Raw genomic sequence first — 12521 nt, 5'->3', positions numbered from 1 at the left:
CCTTGCCCTCCTTTCACCCTCCTGCATGTTCAGGCCCCGATCACACAAAATCTTTTTCACTCCATCTTTCCACCTACATATGTACATGTAACAAACCATTGATCTTAGCTCATGTGTCCACGATCGGCATTTCCTTTGAATCTATGAAGAAATCATTAGCGTAAGCAACATTAAACCAGGATAGCGGAAAACAGTGTTATAACGAGACAAATGATAACTTAAGATAATGCAGAGTTACGCTCTACATGAGAGAACGTATTCGTTATAATGCAGAGTTACGCTCTACATGAGAGAACGTATTCGTTATAATGCAGAGTTACGCTCTACATGAGAGAACGTATTCGTTATAATGCAGAGTTACGCTCTACATGAGAGAATGTATTCGTTACAACAGCGTCATACGGTATACGGGTGTAATTGTGGTTAATAGAGTCTGGATGATGGTGTGATCTTGATCAATAATGGGCCAGTATTGTCCTTGAGAACCCGACCTGTGAAACTGTTTCTATTTTCAAAGTGTTCCTCTCACTCTCTCTCTCTCTCTCTCTCTCTCTCTCTCTCTCTCTCTCTCGACGGTCCACGGACATGATGGCATCACAAGTGACGTCATAACCCATACACTTCATCCTGTCCCATGTCAAGCCATCTTGGTCTGGGGTGATGATAATACTTCAAGGAAAAGATGAGGTAGACTTCGTTTAAATGACAAGTGACCTGCGATATTGGACCATGGGTCTAACGAGCTAATTGGTGTCTCCAATTTGAGAGTTCCTCTCAGTCGTCTTGGACTGTTAAAGTTCACTAAAAGGGCGCTTTATTAACGTTCTAAGTTCGTTTAGCTGCGGAAGAGTGAATCTGTCAGTTATTATAAAACATAAGGAAAGGTATCTTGAACGTATAAAGTTTAAGGGCATCATAGGAAGTACATTACAGAGATGGAAACAAGAATATCAGTTTCGGGTTTTTGAAAGTTAGTGGAAGTATTGTGTGTAGTGATGAGATAACATTATATAACTTTGCAGTAGATAATAATAGGATGGGCTATGAAGATCACTTGATAACGTGGGATGGATTAATGCTGGGAAAACAGGTTTAGAAATACACAGAGATTAGAAGCTGAAACTTATCATCATTTCCAATTTTCACCCTAAAGCGTATGTCGAACTTCTGTAGTCGGTTGCATTCTGATTTTCTTCGCTGGGTATATTCAACTTCCAGATTTCGTGCGCTGGACGACCCATGTAACACCAGGCATAAATTATGACCTTCGTAGGAGACCGACAGCCGTGATGGATTTCATCCGTAATACAGAAAGTTAGAAAAAAGAAATTGTCCATCTCTGCTGATAGAGGAAGCTGGGTGAGGTTTCCATATGTTCTAATCATTTGTCACTTTGTTTAGCCTTCCTGAAGCTTACATTATGCCATATTTTCACCTCATCTTCACAGCCCTCCACACTATCGTCTTATTGAATTTCATAATCGTCTGCATAGCCCTCCCTACTATCCTTTTTTTTTTTTTTATAACCTTACCATCGTAGGATTACTTGACATTGTAACAGCGAGATTTTAAATAATTTCAACTGCTGCTTCTAACTGTTTTAGATATCTGGGAGTGGATTTGGCAGCGGATGGAACCATGGAAGCGGAAGTGAATCATAGGGTGGGGGAGGGGGCGAAAGTTCTGGGAGCGTTGAAAAATGTGTGGAAGTCGAGAACATTATCTCGGAAAGTAAAAATGGGTATGTTTGAAGGAATAGTGGTTCCAACAATATTGTATGGTTGCGAGGCGTGGGATATAGATAAGGTTGTGCGGAGGAGGGTGGATGTGTTGGAAATGAGATGTTTGAGGACAATATGTGGTGTGAGTTGGTTTGATCGAGTAAGTAATGAAAGGGCAAGAGAGATGTGTGGTAATAAAAAGAGTGTGGTTGAGAGAGCAGAAGAGGGTGTTTTGAAATGGTTTGGTCACATCGAGAGAATGAGTGAGGAAAGATTGACCAAGAGGATATATGTGTCAGAGATGGAGGGAACGAGGAGAAGTGGGAGACCAAATTGGAGGTGGAAAGCTGGAGTGAAAAAGATTTTGAGCGATCGGGGCCTGAACATGCAGGAGGGTGAAAGGCGTGCAAGGAATAGAGTGAATTGGAACGATGTGGTATACCGGGGTCGACGTGCTGTCAGTGGATTGTACCAGGGCATGTGAAGCGTCTGGGGTAAACCATGGAAAGTTTTGTGGGGTGTGGATGTGGAAAGGGAGCTGTGGTTTCGGTGCATTATACATGACAGCTAGAGACTGAGTGTGAACGAATGTGGCCTTCGTAGTCTTTTTCCAGCGCGACCTCGCGCGCATGCGGGGTGGGGGGGGGGGGGGGGGGGGGTGTTGTCATTTTATGTGTGGCGGAGTGGCGACGAGAATGAATAAAGGCAGCAAGTATGAATTATGTACATGTGTATATATGTATATGTCTGTGTATGTATATATATATGTATGCGTTGAAATGTATATGTATGCATATGTGTGTGTGTGGACTTGTACGTATATACATGTGTATATGGGAGGGTTGGGCCATTCCTTCGTCTGTTTCCTTGCGCTACCTCGCTGATGCAGGAGACAGCGACAAAGTATAATGAATAAATATAATATATATATATTTATATATATATATATATATATATATATATATATATATATATATATATATATATATATATATATATATATGGTTCGGTGATATGCTTTTCTTCCGCCTCCATGAGTTGGTTTGGCGTGCTCAGAAGCTTCATATGAACCTGGTATCTCTTGGTTTTGGGTCCAGATTCATGTGTGTGTGATGGCGCTTTCCAAACCTCTGAGATGAGGAAAGTTTCGGCGTCAGAGAGCCAGGTCTGGCCGTCGACTTCAGGCGTCACGATAACTTGACTTGAAAAACGAGAATGATAATCTTGACGAGAATGATAATCACTATAATAATCATAATGATTATAATGACTATAATGTGTATACTGATAATTGTGTGTGTGTGTGTGTGTGTGTGTGTGTGTGCATCTATGGATAGATTTAATCTTAGACCTCAGCTGTAGTGGTTAGGTTAGAGATCAGTGGTATTAGAGTGTGTGGTGGTGATAATGACGTTGCCAAATGTTCCCTCATCAGCAAGATAGAAGTAATGATATGGAAACATATTCATGATGTGATATTTGTCTCTTACTTCATAAACACATGTAACTAACTTGAACTTTTCCATTATTCAAGGCTCCTAAAACCTAATCACTTCGTCCTCTCCATACAAGGTACGTAAGTATATGAGTTTGACCGTCCTATTATGTGTTGTTCTGAAGTTAATGTACTGGCAAGAATATGTACACATGTAGGTCCTGTCTACATAATATTCTGCATATTCTTTTGTAGTTTAAGTACATAGTGGTAGATAACTTAGCATTGATTGTAGTGATGATGAATATGATGTAGAAAAAAAGGAGTATGTTAATGATAACGATAATGTTAACTGATAATTTTTTTCTACATAGACTGAATAACTCACTGTTGCTAATAACATGGTATTAAAATTCTTCAGCCCAGATGCACACGTTACACTGGCCAACATTTCAAAGCCTGTTGAATTAATAGTTTTCGTAGGAGTATTAGATACTGTGAGCAAATTTGCAGTGTCCCTCTGGCGTTAATTTATCAGAACAGAGCTGAAAACAATGCAATTTTGAAATAGATTTGGATTTAAAGAGGAGAATGGTCTACATTGGTCAGGTAACAAGGATTGTCGATGAACGGAACATCAAGTTAATATCTAAATGCACTGAGAAACTTTAGGTTATATAGACACATAAATGAACATTGATTGGTATAACTGTATGGACCCGTTGGCTCAATGTTTCCTATATCTTGTGGTAAGAGCTGCTATGTATGGGGTCTATAAGCATATAGTAGTGTCCCGTGGTTCATGAGAAGGTGGGTTGGCTGCTACTACTGTGATGCCCACAGGGGAGGCAAGGCAAGGGCAAGGGCGGTGCCGCCCGCCCCTGTGACACCCACAGGGGATGCAGGGCAAGGGCAAGGGCGTTGCCGCCCGCCCCTGTGACACCCACAGGGGAGGCAGGGCAAGGGCAAGGGCGGTGCCGCCCGCCCCTGTGACGCCCACAGAGGATGCAGGGCGAGGGCGGTGCCGCCCGCCCCTGTGACACCCACAGGGGATGCAGGGCAAGGGCAAGGGCGTTGCCGCCCGCCCCTGTGACACCCACAGGGGAGGCAGGGCAAGGGCAAGGGCGGTGCCGCCCGCCCCTGTGACACCCACAGGGGAGGCAGGTCAAGGGCAAGGGCGGTGCCGCCCGCCCCTGTGACACCCACAGGGGAGGCAGGGCAAGGGCGGTGCCGCCCGCCCCTGTGACACCCACAGGGGTGGCAGGGCAAGGGCGGTGCCGCCCGCCCCTGTGACACCCACAGGGGATGCAGGGCAAGGGCGGTGCCGCCCGCCCCTGTGACGCCCACAGGGGATGCAGGGCAAGGGCGGTGCCGCCCGCCCCTGTGACGCCCACAGGGGATGCAGGGCAAGGGCGGTGCCGCCCGCCCCTGTGACGCCCACAGCGAGGTTGGGTAAGGGCGGTGCCGCCCGCCCTCCTCTGCCACCCAGAGACAAGTCCTCATATAAACAGAGCAGCAAAGCAACGGTGCGGGCGGCATATTGAAGTGTGACTAGATAGATGGTAACGATTGCTGCTGAGCGTGTAGCGGAGAGGAGAGACTCGAGTGTAGCGAGGGAGGGAAGGGAGTGAGTGTAGGGAGAGGGAAGAGGGAGAGGGAAAGAGATGAGAGAGGGTATGTAGCGAGAGAGAGAGGAGAGAGGGAGAGGGAGAGAGATGGGAGAGGGTGTGTAGCGAGGGAGAGGTTAGAGGAAAAGAGTGGAATGAGGGTGGGAAGAGAGTGAGTGTAGGAGGAGAGAGAGAGAGAGAGAGAGGAGGAGCAGGGAGGAGCAGGAAGCCAACTCGGCAGGGAGGCCGGTGGAGTCTAATGAGGCAGACAACTCTGGGTCTGGCGAGGTATAAACCTGAGATATTACAAGGTGACACACACCTGGCCTGGACACACGCGTAATGCCGTCGGTTTTAGAAGCCTTTATATTACCGTCGCCACCGACAGAAATCGAGATTAGACTTTGGAATACTGAATTTTTTTTTTTTCATCGTTATTATTCCATTGCTCAGAAGCCCTTGTTTTTTTTATGTGTTTTTACTCGTGGAAAAAGAGAATTCTTTTTTTAGCTTACGACTGATTTATTTAGCTGGCTGCTTGTGTGCCCCCACCACTAGCTAGACCTCGCGATACTCGAGAAGGTGATGTGTCATATGGTTACTGTGAGGCCATGGGCAACTCAAGTGTGGGCCGTTTTGATAACTGTTTCTTTCCCTACACGTCGAAGCTTTGGAACTCTGCTTTCTCATGTCTTTGCCAATAACTACGACCTGGCATATTTTTAAAGACTGGTTTTTCTCCTTCCTCCAAAATTCGTAAATACTTTCCCTTGTCTTTTCTTTTTTTCTTTTCTTTTTCCCTTTTATAATCCTCTCTATATCTCTGTTAAGGCCCGGCCTTGATGTGGACTTATGTCTGTGATTGGAGCCTTTAACATAGAAAAAAAAGACACAGAGGGTAAGGTTTGATTTGACCATTTGGAATGGTTGAACCTTATAATTTGCTGTGCATGTGTGTGTGTGTGTGTGTGTGTGTGTGTGTGAGTGTGTGTGAGTGTGAGTGTGTGTGTGTGAGTGTGTGTGTGTGTGAGTGTGTGTGTGTGAGTGTGTGTGTGTGTGTGTGTGTGTGTGTGTGTGTGTGTGTGTGTGTGTGTGTGTGTGAGTGTGTGTGTGTGAGTGTGTGTGTGTGAGTGTGTGTGTGTGTGTGTGTGTGTGTGTGTGTGTGTGTGTGTGTGTGTGTAAAAAGAAATTCGAGAGATGGGACCGGACAAGCGTAGTGCTCCGTCCCTGTAAGGTACAAATGGGTAATTACATACATGCACACGGAGTGAGAGATTAAGGGGGGAGGGGGGGGGGGCAGCAGGACGGACCCAGCAATTATTATTACGAAAAATATTATATCGTGTCTCTACAGGTCATGAATTCTCCACACACACACACACACACACACACACACACACACACACACTCAGCGTCAGCTCTTTGTGTAACACTGGTCGCCTTCGTCAGTCCTAGGACCTACCTGACGAGGCCCTTCGGTCACTCCCGAAGGCAGCACAAGACGGCTCCCTTCGTGAGTACTAGAGTCAATACAACACTGTCCCTCTGACAAGCCACAGGGTCATCACCACACGGCGCCTCCATCAGCCACAGGGTCATCACAACACGACGCCTCCATCAGCCACAGGGTCATCACCACACGGCGCCTCCATCAGCCACAGGGTCATCACCACACGACGCCTTCATCAGCCACAGGGTCATCACCACACGACGCCTCCATCAGCCACAGGGTCATCACAACACGACGCCTCCATCAGACACAGGGTCATCACCACACGACGTCTCCATCAGCCACAGGGTCATCACCACACGACGCCTCCATCAGCCACAGGGTCATCACAACACGACGCCTCCATCAGCCACAGGGTCATCACCACACGACGCCTCCATCAGCCACAGGGTCATCACCACACGACGCCTCCATCAGCCACAGGGTCATCACCACACGACGCCTCCATCAGCCACAGGGTCATCACCACACGACGCCTCCATCAGCCACAGGGTCATCACCACACGGCGCCTCCATCAGCCACAGGGTCATCACCACACGACGCCTCCATCAGCCACAGGGTCATCACCACAACCAACAGGACTAAGTCATCAGTCTTCTGACACCAGCTTCACCTCCCGTCCCACAAAACTTGGCCCATTAGTTGCTGGAGTCTGAAGGCCTTGACGCCGAGAAGGGAAGACATTTAACACGACGTCTTGGTCAACAGATGGCGATGGGATGGGCGCCTCTACTGCCAGGGTAAGTAACGAGGGGGCCATGGCGAGATGGTGGTTTATGGTGTGAGGATAACGAGGCGATGGTGAAGTGACAGTGTCTCGTCTGTGGGTAGCGGAGCGAGGCGTGACACCAGAGGTAATAAATACGTGGCTGATCTCTCTTCCAACATTTAGCTTCCTGTGGATTCCTTCCACGTGCCGTTCTCCTGCTGGTTTCTGTGGAGGGGTTTTTTCTTAGAGCGTTTCACCGCAGTTTGAAGAAGCTGACCCCTCGCCTGCCGGAGGGTCAGAGCTGCTGTGAAAGGTACTGTTCATTGTCTGCGTCTGTCAGTGCATGATTAAATAACTTTAAGATGATATTCTGTGGACTACATTATCAACATTAAAAGTGGATTTAGTGATTATTGTTACTTTAGATTTAACGTTTCATTGTATTCATGTATGCTTAATGTCAATCTTATCTTGTTGTGCTCAATAAACTATCTATCTATCTATCTATCTATCTATGGGTTGTTATATTCTCTGTATGGGCGATCATTTTCCCCATAAGATCACTTGTCATCGTGCGTGTGATAGAGAGAGCCAGGCTCAGTGTCTTTCCCCGTCGTATGTTTATCTCGGCAAATTTTATCCTAATTCTAAGATTTTTTCTCTTTTTTTTTATTATAAATGACTCTATACATTAGCGTATTGCTATGCCAGTGCTGGAAAGGCAGGGAGTCGCCACTGACCTGCTGCCTGTCGCTGTTCTTACGACCTGCTTGTCGTAACTTTTGGTCCATCTAAACTTTACGACGTCGGAGGAGAAGGAGAAAAACATTGGACGTCGTCCTGGGTATATTTTGAGTGGCAGTTGTGAGAGACTCACTGGTGCAGCTGACTCTTGCTTAAGATGAGTTATGATAGTCTGCTGTTTTCGTCATCTGAAAGTTGGTAAAGGAAGACACACACACACACACACACACACACACACACACACACACACACACACACACACACACACACACACACGATAGGTCCCCTTGTGTGTTAAACTCCCTCCCCTTACCGTAGAAATGGCTAATTACACACATACATATATTCCTATGAGTCCACACGGAGAAATGAAGCACGATATGTTCCCTAGTGCACTTTCGTGTAATAATCACATCATCAGGGGAAGCACAAGAGAGAAATATAACTTATATTTCTTTCTTGTATCTCCACTGATGATGTGGTCATGACACGAAAGTGCACTAGGGAACATATCGTGCTTCATTTCTCCGTGTGGACTCATAGAAATATACTTGATCACGCGCTCAATTGTGATCCTTTCCAACATACACGTATGTTATCTATCTTTCAAGTCCCTCACTGGAGGCAGGATAGACTCTGAGAAAAGATTCAACGCTGATAACCGAATGTATGACAACTATTGACAGGGGTAACTATTGTCTGACAGTGTTGGTTGGAGCAGGCGTCCTGTGCCCTGAAACGTGAAAGACACTTCACCGAAACGAAACTGAAGTGGCCTGAAAGAAGCTCACTCCCCGGACGAATGAATTTCAGGCCAGACGTGGGACGTATAGAGTTCGAGGATATCCCGCGCTGTGATGGCTGGGGCCCGCGTATCATGACGGGTCCTAGAGAAAGAGTCCTTCTCGCTGTTTGAGGAGAAGGTGGGATCAGTACGGGAGCTCCCTGCCAGGGAGGAGGAGGTCGAGGCACCCGAGCAGAACCCTTTTAAGGGAGTGTGTGGGTGTTTGAGGAGGAGGTGGGATCAGTACGGGAGCTCCCTGCCAGGGAGGAGGAGGTCGAGGCACCCGAGCAGAACCCTTTTAAGGGAGTGTGTGGGTGTTTGAGGAGGAGGTGGGATCAGTACGGGAGCTCCCCGCCAGGGAGGAGGAGATCAAGGCACCCGAGCAGAACCCTTTTAAGGGAGTGTGTGGGTGTTTGAGGAGAAGGTGGGATCAGTACGGGAGCTCCCCGCCAGGGAGGAGGAGGTCGAGGCACCCGAGCAGAACCCTTTTAAGGGAGTGTGTGGGTGTTTGAGGAGGAGGTGGGATCAGTACGGGAGCTCCCTGCCAGGGAGGAGGAGGTCGAGGCACCCGAGCAGAACCCTTTTAAGGGAGTGTGTGGATGTTTGAGGAGAAGGTGGGATCAGTGCGGGAGCTCCCCGCCAGGGAGGAGGAGGTCGAGGCACCCGAGCAGAACCCTTTTAAGGGAGTGTGTGGGTGTTTGAGGAGGAGGTGGGATCAGTACGGGAGCTCCCTGCCAGGGAGGAGGAGGTCGAGGCACCCGAGCAGAACCCTTTTAAGGGAGTGTGTGGCTGTTTGCTTTGTGCGCAGAATTGTTGTGATGGGTTTAAGTGATTGTCACTTGTTCCCAAATTTGTTAAAGGGTTTATGTAATTGTTGATGGGTTTATGTAATTGTTGGTGGGTTTATGTAATTGTTGATGGGTTTATGTAGTTGTTGATGGGTTTATGTGATTGTTGATGGGTTTATGTAATTGTTGATGGGTTTATGTGATTGTTGATGGGTTTATGTAATTATTGGTGGGTTTATGTAATTGTTGATGGGTTTATGTAATTGTTGATGGGTTTATGTAATTGTTGATGGGTTTATGTAATTGTTGATGGGTTTATGTAATTGTTGATGGGTTTATGTAATTGTTGGTGGGTTTATGTAATTGTTGATGGGTTTATGTAATTGTTGATGGGTTTATGTAATTGTTGGTGGGTTTATGTAATTGTTGGTGGGTTTATGTAATTGTTGATGGGTTTATGTAATTGTTGATGGGTTTATGTAATTGTTGATGGGTTTATGTAATTTTTGATAGGTTTACGAAGTTGTTGATGGGTTTATGTAATTGTTTATGGGTTTATGCAATTGTTGATGGGTTTATGCAATTGTTGATGGGTTTATGTAATTGTTGATGGGTTTATGTAATTGTTGATGGGTTTATGTAATTGTTGATAGGTTTATGTGATTGTTAACAGAGGTGTTGATGAATTCGTGTAACGTTGTGTCATATGAGTGACGTCACGCACCTTCATATATAGATCGCTGTAACCATGTTTACATCTGTTGGTCATACTGATGCGGAGACATTCACTCGATTATAATTTTCTCCAGAAAAGATGATGAATTATTCACTGTGACATATTGCAGTTTAGATATTCACAAAACAGTGTAGCTGTTAGGAAACAGAAGGCGACATTTCGTTGGACAGTATTACCACCGGAAACCATCACAACCAAATATTGGTAATTTGACCTTTTGATCATTCCGAGAGAGAGAGAGAGAGAGAGAGAGAGAGAGAGAGAGAGAGAGAGAGAGAGAGGAGAGAGCGAGAGAGAGAGAGGAGAGAGAGAGAGAGAGAGAGAGAGAGAGAGAGAGAGAGAGAGAGAGAGAGAGAGAGAGAGAGAGAGAGCGAGAGAGAGAGAGAGAGGAGAGAGAGAGAGAGAGAGAGAGAGAGAGAGAGAGAGAGGAGAGAGAGAGAGGAGAGAGAGAGAGAGGAGAGAGAGAGAGAGAGAGAGAGAGAGAGAGAGAGAGAGAGAGAGAGAGGAGAGAAAAAATATGTGAAATACTAATTAGAAATTGACATGACAGTTGCCATTAGGGTAAAATCGCCAGTGGAGATCCACTCTCATAATGATCGTATTGCATGAGGGTGGGTGGGGGGGTGGACAGCTGACTGGAACAGCCCGCCCTGACGTGTATATCCGCTGACTGGAACAGCCCTGACGTGTATATCCGCTAGCGAGCGACTGAAATCACTCCTATAATGATCATGTTCGGTGGAGTGTGACGTATTTCACTGTTATGTTTCATAGCGATCATTTCGTTTTACGTTGGTTACTGGACAGATTCTTTTACAATTCGTTCTCTTTCCCGCCTAGAGTGTATATATTTAGTTTAGTTTTACGACCTGTATATATATAGTTTAGTTTTACATCCTGTATATATTTAGTTTAGTTTTACATCCTGTATATATTTAGTTTAGTTTTACATCCTGTATATATTTAGTTTAGTTTTACATCCTGTATATATTTAGTTTAGTTTTACATCCTGTATATATTTAGTTTAGTTTTACATCCTGTATATATTTAGTTTAGTTTTACATCCTGTATATATTTAGTTTAGTTTTACATCCTGTATATATTTAGTTTAGTTTTACATCCTGTATATATTAATTTAGTTTTACATCCTGTATATATTTAGTTTAGTTTTACATCCTGTATATATCTAGTTTAGTTTTACATCCTGTATATATTTAGTTTAGTTTTTCAACCCGTATATATTTAGTTTAGTTTTACATCCTGTATATATTTAGTTTAGTTTTACATCCCGTATATATTTAGTTTTACATCCTATATATATTTAGTTCAGTTTTGCATCCCGTATATATTTAGTTTTACATCCCGTATATATTTAGTTCAGTTTTACACCCCGTATATATATAGTTCAGTTTTACATCCCGTATATATTTAGTTTTACATCCCGTATATATTGAGTTTAGTTTTACACCCCGTATATATATAGTTCAGTTTTACACCCCGTATATATATAGTTCAGTCTTACATCCCGTATATGTGTCAGTGTAAGCTTTTCTAGTCATGGTATAAGGAAGAACGAATGGTTGATAACAGTGTTAAATAATTCTCTCCATGTGAGCCCTGCGCGGGCGATTGTGGGCAAGCAAGGAGGAGGCTTCGGCTAGGCCAGAACGCGGTGAGGCCACGCTGGGACTGGATTGTTGTGTCTCTGATGTTTTGGTAGAGACTGGTAGAGAAAAGGTGTGGCGCTTCTGTGGTGTTAGACCCACTCTCTCTTTTTCTTAATCCACCAGCACACACGAGGTCGTTTTCCTCCTCTCCTCCTTCGTAACAGCGTCGTCATTACCCGTAAGAATATCTACCTGCCTTGAAAAAAAAAAAAAAAGGGAATATAATAGTTACTTTATCTCTTTATTCAAGAGCGTCTTGTGTGGGTGGTGTTGGATGAAACACACGCCCGTGTGATCGTAAACGAACACACTCTGCCAAAGGCTCGAGACCTCTCTTGAATAATTATAAAAACTAATTTAGAACAAGATGAAAAAGAAAGAAAAAATTAAGATTACACACATTTCCAATTCATCCAGTAACGGTGGTGTCAACTCCTGGTATTTTCAGTTGTGAGTCTGGATACATCAGCTTATACCTGATTTAATATCGCAAGGAACGTTGAGTTTAGAGTCTTCGATCATGTTTCCTCTCTAACTCTGTCGACGTGATAGTATTTGATAATTCACTCTTTTTCTTCAGTAAATAACCGTTTGATCCTATACAGAATTGCATCCCAGTTATTACGACTGTAGTAACATATCATGCTACTAGAATTAAGAGACGAGAAAGTCACATTATGATCTCTCACCACGCAAAGAATATATATATATATATATTTGTTATTTATTTTGCTTTGTCGCTGTCTCCCGCGTTAGCGAGGTAGCGCAAGGAAACAGATGAAAGAATGGCCCAACCCACCCACATACACGTGTATACAC

This window comes from Panulirus ornatus, chromosome 64 (assembly GCF_036320965.1).
Source record: "Panulirus ornatus isolate Po-2019 chromosome 64, ASM3632096v1, whole genome shotgun sequence".
NCBI lineage: Eukaryota > Metazoa > Arthropoda > Malacostraca > Decapoda > Palinuridae > Panulirus > Panulirus ornatus.
The sequence above is the reverse complement of the archived record's forward strand: the minus strand, read 5'-3'. Positions refer to the sequence as shown.